This window comes from Onychostruthus taczanowskii, unplaced genomic scaffold (genome assembly GCF_017590055.1).
Source record: "Onychostruthus taczanowskii isolate IOZ18803 unplaced genomic scaffold, ASM1759005v1 scaffold1, whole genome shotgun sequence".
In the NCBI taxonomy this organism is placed as follows: Eukaryota; Metazoa; Chordata; class Aves; order Passeriformes; family Passeridae; genus Onychostruthus; species Onychostruthus taczanowskii.
Genome location: NW_024496525.1, coordinates 4,152,860 through 4,159,325, shown reverse-complemented (window position 1 = coordinate 4,159,325; position 6,466 = coordinate 4,152,860). Strand labels below are relative to the sequence as shown.

Below are 6,466 nucleotides of genomic sequence, written 5' to 3'. Positions count from 1 at the left end.
CCCCGGCGGGCCGAGCGGGGCGGCGCCGCCCCGCCATCCCCGTGCCCAGGGCGGCGGCCGCCTCCTCCGGGAAAGGAGCACCGCTCTGCGCCCGCAACGCGCACCGCGCCTCTCCAACACTTCGCAGCGCTGCCGCCCGCAGGAACCGGCCACCTCCCGCGGAAACCCTCGGCTGAGGAAGCAACGCAGTCAGCGGTATTTCTATCGTCTGAGCTCGCTCGGCCAAAGCGCGGCGCAGACTGCCCACCGCAGCTGCGGTGCCTCTGGGAGGGCAGACACAGACCTGTCACACCGTCCCCCTGAGCCGGGCCCTGGGCGGTGTTACCGACCCGCCGACAAACGGAGAGCCCGGGCTCAGCGCGGCCCCGGCTCGGCCTCGACAGAGCTCCCCCGCCCGCAGAACGGCGCCGCGCAGTTGCCACCCCATGCCCAGCCTGGCAGGCGTTCACAGACGCCAAGGGAATTAATTACATGTTATAAACCTGGCACTTCTGACAATAAGCCCACTAAAACAGAATCCTGAACGTTAAGGGAATTCACACCAAAATGCATCACAGCTGCAGGCAAAAACACCTCCAGGAAGCCCTCCATCCCACCCCTTTTCCCATTAAGGTTATTTATTTTACAACACCATATCTACCCACTATGAAACCAAAGAGCCTTACACATGGTGCTACAAGGTAGACATCAGGTAGTGTAGTGACATCAAGGTCCAGGCTCACCCATACTCCCAAATTTTGCACTGACCATTGCCTACCACAAACTGTAACTTTGTCAGGACTGCTCCTCAATCTGTTGTGTTTTTTTGTCTTATTTGAAAACGGGCAGAAGAAGAGCAACATTACAAAAGGTCAGCACCCCTGTGGAGGTTTCTTGGCAACATAAGTTTATGCTATAGGAAATTATCTCAGAAGCACAGAACTAAGGAAAATACATTTCTAAGAGACTTGACAACCATGCATGAAAGCATTAATAGAGGAGGGTCTGTATGGAGGCCCAGAGGAATGCCACCAGCTCTGCGTGTACGCACACCTCTGTCTCTAACGGGCAGGGTCTTGTGGGTGGAGGGCTGATACATGAGCAGGGCACTCCTGTGGCCTCGGGAGCTGCTGTGTCCACATGCCAGCAACCAGGGAGACTGGGATTAAGGAACCAACAGTGTCTAAACTGCTGCTGAAGGACATCTACCACACATACAAATATATATATATATATATATATGTAGATATATACACACACGTGTACGTGTATGACCTCCTCCTGCTCAGACAGGGAAGGGAGCAGGATATGGCTGTCTCTGCTGTGTCTACCTGATTGGTGTGGCCAGACATGTTTACACATAAATGTCATGTATGCATGTGTTCTACGGGCTTGTAGCTACCAGCAGTATATTTTCAGCTTTATTACTGGTCATATTTGGGGCATGGAGCTACAACAGCCTCAAGGTGTTGGATCCAGCATAGTATTTTTCCTGTAACAAATCCAGTCAGAAATAATTACATCAATTTCAAGGATAGTCATTTTATACCTGCAGTCATCACATATTCTGTGGAGCAGTCATCAAGTTTTAGGGCCACAGGATAGAGATGCTACTTTGTATTAAACAGTTTGCTTCTGAACAATGACAATACAGAAATAAGTGGGTTTTTTTCAACAAGAGAGTAATTTGTACAACTGACAATAGAACAGACACAGAACTAAAGAACAGACAGTGCCCCATGTTCACGGCCCAAAAGCCACATGTTCCAGTCATGATAAAAGAAACAAACCAGAGACTGTTGACTCTGGTTTGCCAGAGATTTTGCTACAATTTTACTAAGGCAGGTAGAAATGCTTGCCTGCACCAAAACTGAACCCCTGGTTCATCAAGAGAACAGATTCATCAGCAAAACTCACAGCAGCACTACAGACTCCCATCAGCTTAAGTAACCCAGTTCTAAGCAGCTTAAAGCTGACAAGAAACAGCAGTGCTGCACTAAAGAACATCATCTCATTTAGATCACTATGAACACCAGTTCTAAGAACTTGTTTGTGCTAAACATGAACTGGCAGCACAGAATTGAACTGGCTTGCACCTACTGAATCCCTGATCAGAGGGAGTTACAACCATCCCATTACTGGCTAGTATAAGGTATTTGAAATGCTCAAGTTCACAACCAAGACATACACTCTTCCCCCAAATGCTTCTTTCAGGCATATTCCCTTGAAGGTATGAACTACAGTTTTTACAAGCTGCATGTCAGCACCCAGTAAATCACACTCCTGTTTTCAGCAACGCCTACATGGCGCTATAAAGCGCCCCTTCAAGCCTACCTGCCACAAGTAATAAGAAACTGTGACTGTTAGAGCTGCAGCAACAAGCTGTTCTTCAGCCATTCTTATGTTTAACCGGTGGTAAAGATTCAGTAACAAAGCAGGAACTGGAGGGTCACAAGTCCCAGGCTTCGCTACAGATGTGTATGTGGGAGAACAACACACCTTGTGGAGTGTATACACATGTAACTATACATAGTTAGGCAAAACAGAACAGCTGCCAACTTGTGAAAAACACACAAGAGGCCTCGATTACATTTTTTTGTTAACAATCCCCTGAATACAAAGATTGCTACGACACAAGCAGATACATGACAGGACATTTCTGTCACAGAGCATAGTGTGAAAGACACTACTACAGGAGCATTACTGGAGCATAAGGGAGGCTTTCAGCTCTTAAATTCACTTGCTAAAAGCAAGCATTAGCTGAAACTACACTCATGACCTGGAAACAACAGCTATCAAAACCAGCTGTGCCAGTGTCACACACCCACAGCAGCAGTCAGCAGTTTATTACAGCAGTCTAAAGTTTACCACTAACTACAACCAGACAGCCCTGACTGGGCTCAAAAATCCCACGTTTTGGACATTAAAAAAAAAAAAAAAGCAATAACCAACCACCAACCAAAAAACCAAAATCCACAAGCATTTAAAGAGCTGAAAACCTAGTGATGTTAGAGCCGGAAGGGTTGAGCAATATGCACACTGGAAGAGTTAAAACACAAAAAACACTCTTTCTTTAGATAATGTTTTGCCACTTTGGAGAATTATTAACAGTAGCAATCCACAGGAAATTCTCTTAATCCAACATAAACTCTGGATTAAACTGCATATAGAAAGGTATCTAGTTCCATTTTCTATGCCATAACCAGCCCCACTGGCCTCCAACTCCTTCTCCAGACCAGCAGCAGTCTCCCAGAGCTTAATGTTGGCTGTACACAAATGTCTCTAATAATTAGCAGCATCTATGTCAGCTCCAGACCTCTGTCCTTAAGCAACAGAACCAGGCCAAATTTGCTTTAGGAAAAGTTTACCTAATGTTATTTTTGATAGGAAACTAGCTTAAATTATTTTCTTAGCTTTAGTGAAGAAATATATTTCAGTGCCAAGAAGATAAAAGACAAAAGTGATGGCAGAATCTAGACAAAAAGTGAGATTAAGAAAAAAAAAATTGAAAGAAATGGACTGTTGCAGGAAAAAAATGTTTTTCAGGCATTTTTAAAACGTTTTTTAGCTTTCTTGCTGATGCAAGCATGCAGAAACACATGCTACAGCTGCAGTAAGAAAGCACTTATGCCCACAAAAAGTCTGACACAGCTTGTGCACTGCCAGCTTTCAGCCCCGAGCTTTGCTTTATACTAACACCAAATTCACATCACACTCAAGAGTCCCGACTGTTGCAGGATGAAGAGGTGGTAGTTCAGAAAGTGTTTCACCAACTGAGAGCTACACGCCTGCAAGAGCAGCAGCTGCTTTTGGAGGAAGAAGGCACATACCTGGGAGGGTGGAGGAAAGAGAGAAATTCCTGCTTCCCCTCTCCAACAGCCATACCATGCCATGGAGTCCGAACTTCCAGCTCCCCATAAAGTCAGTAGTTTGTCAAACAGCATTAATCCTGCAACATACAATGCACAGTATTTTACATTTCTCAAGAGTTACCTGAACTTTTGGGAAACACTTCCCAAACACTGAAGATTGCAAAATGGAAACGCACCCAACTGGATGTGGCACTCAGTGCCATGGTCTAGATGACAGGCGGTGGTGGGTCAAAGGCTGGATTTCCATGATTTTAGAGGTCTTTTCCAACCTAAATGATTCTGTGATTTCTGTTAAGAATGAACCACTGGTGAGAGGCCAGGGGGAAAAGCGAAAGTTAACTAATAATAAATGCTCTTTTTTATCTTTTTTAACATGTATACAACATGTTATATTTAAGTTAATGTATTTTACATTACTTCTCATATTTCATCAGTCATTGATATGCCCATTACTCATACATTCAATGAATGCTGTATTTTTAACACATTTTTCAACTACCAAAAATCACAAAATAAAACCATAAAGCAATGCTTTAGGCTTTTTGCCATGCAACACTGGCAGAAACCAGACATAATCAGCAGAAATAGCATCATTTTGATGAATTTCAATCCCTTTATGGCCATCATGAGGAACATTTATCACATACATGAATCTTCAGCTGGGGATCTTGTCCACATCATAGAAGAAAAATGAGGCAAATAGTCCTGAGCTCAGGACTATCCTACTCATCCAGTTATTTTATAGCAATACTCATAGCTACAGAGCCACTAATGGCTCAGCATGTTAGAACTGCCAAGGAACTTGTATTCCCCTTTTAAGTAAGGAGGGAAGAAAAAAGTGACACTAATTAAAGTCCAGACTGTTGGCAGTGTGTTCCAGGTTTATAGCCATCTTCATTACTGTTTATTGACTTTCCCTGTGGTAAGGCAGACCACACCAAATCAACAGAAAGCACTGTATGAGAGTTAGCAAAACAGCAGAATTCCAACATCACAAGAATTTATTTAACAGTAACTGGGTCACAGTCTTGTCATTCTCCAAACTGGATTTTCCTGAAGATTGTGACTGGAACAAAGAATGCATTTTTATTGTAGATAGGTTTTATCTAGTTCCCATTCATTTTCTCTCTTTTATGCTGTTCACATTCCTTTAATGCCTTTCTGTTTTGGGCTTGATTAAAAAAAAAAAGTAAAAGAGCTTTCTTCTGGTTGCTTTCTTCTTATGACACACCTTCATCATCCTTCTCGCATGTATCATTCTCACTGCATTCCTATCCAGTTCAGCAAAGGATTTATTCCAGGTACTAAAACTAGCCAAAATCCAACAGTGAAAGCACATTCCACCTTTGTGGGGAAAGAAGAGAGCAACTCCACTCCATCAAAACTTGATTCTTTGTTCTAAGGTTACCCAGTATTAAGAAAGGTTAAAAAAAAGCAAACCAACACATCCTTAGTTATGGAAGAATAAGACAAGAGGAAAGCCCTGCTGGTGCTGCAGCTAATGGCACTGCTCCCTATGCACATGCCATGGCTCCGTGTTTTTTGGAGATCCTCTGCTGTCTATGAAACAGCAAACAGACAACAGCCTCCTCCTCATAGAGTTCTTTCTCACTCCACTAGACAGAGACCTATTTCATTGTGTTTGTAAGGAAAATGTCTTGGACTTCCCATTTCTTAAGAAAATTAAGGTTTTAAAAGGTTTTAAAAACAACCAAACTTAATAAATGATCTAGTGGATTTGTGTATAAATTAAGAAGTGGCCTACATCAATGAGATAGAATTTCCTTTTTTTTTTTTTTCCTGGAAGGTAACCAAACAAGTTTATTCACAAACGGTTTCCTCCAGTTGCACGTTTTCCCCCATGGCAGGCACAACAGCGTCTGCACCAATACTGAGCCAGCAGTGGCTGAGGTTAACAGCCATCTGCTGTTAGATGAAATGCACAAGTGAACGAGTGCTGCCCATCTCCACCAAACCTAAGAAATATGGGGGTTTTCCCTACAAAAAAGATGCACAAAAATGCTCACCTATGGGAACACTTTTCAAGCAGAATCAATTTCCCTTTCCAGTTCTCAGTAGAGATTCACAAGGCACTGTGCCCGAGGGCACTGAAAGCGTGCCGCAGCTGCATCAGGCAGAACACCTGCAAGGACAAGAGCAAAGCTTCAGCCTACCCTCTTCTTTAAACCGCCCTTGGTTTTCAGTCTGCAGCAACTTCAAATCTTCGGGGCTCCAGCCCATCCCACCAACTGCGGTTACAGACGGCCCATGCCCTAACACAGTTTATGTCGGGAGCAAGGCAGCGTGACTGTTGTGCAAGATTTGACATCTTAATGAGTCAGGCAAGATGCTCCAACCATATAATGGGAAGCCACTCGTCTCCCCGGGCTGCTGAAACAGCCGCTGGCCCTCGTGCCTAGCTACTCCCTCGCTGAGCTCGCCTTCGCGCTTCGACTCCCTTCTAAACTCATCAGCTCAGTACGAGCCGTTCCAAACAGGACGGTACCTGGGGTACCGAGGGGTACCGAGGGGTACCGAGGGCCGCCAGCGACCGCTGCCCCGCGCGCCCCCGCGGCCGCCCCCCGCGACGTGCCGGGGCGCACGCGCGCCGCCCG

At 44.8% G+C, this 6,466-nt stretch overlaps 1 protein-coding gene across 8 annotated transcripts in view; it reads right to left on the bottom strand.

The window, feature by feature from the left end:
• MGA (MAX dimerization protein MGA) overlaps positions 1 to 6,466 on the bottom strand; it is a 57,781-nt gene that overhangs the window by 50,596 nt on the left and 719 nt on the right. For 6 of the 8 annotated variants that reach the window (XM_041404560.1, XM_041405004.1, XM_041405175.1 and 3 more), the window contains exons 2-3: positions 5,879 to 5,994; positions 3,810 to 3,928 (exon numbers count right to left, since the gene is read on the bottom strand). The gene's annotated coding sequence lies outside the window, so the exon portion shown is untranslated. Of the gene's footprint in view, positions 1 to 3,809; positions 3,929 to 4,027; positions 4,140 to 5,878; positions 5,995 to 6,466 lie in introns of all 8 variants that reach the window. The other 2 variants (XM_041404639.1, XM_041404728.1) reach the window with 2 other exon arrangements.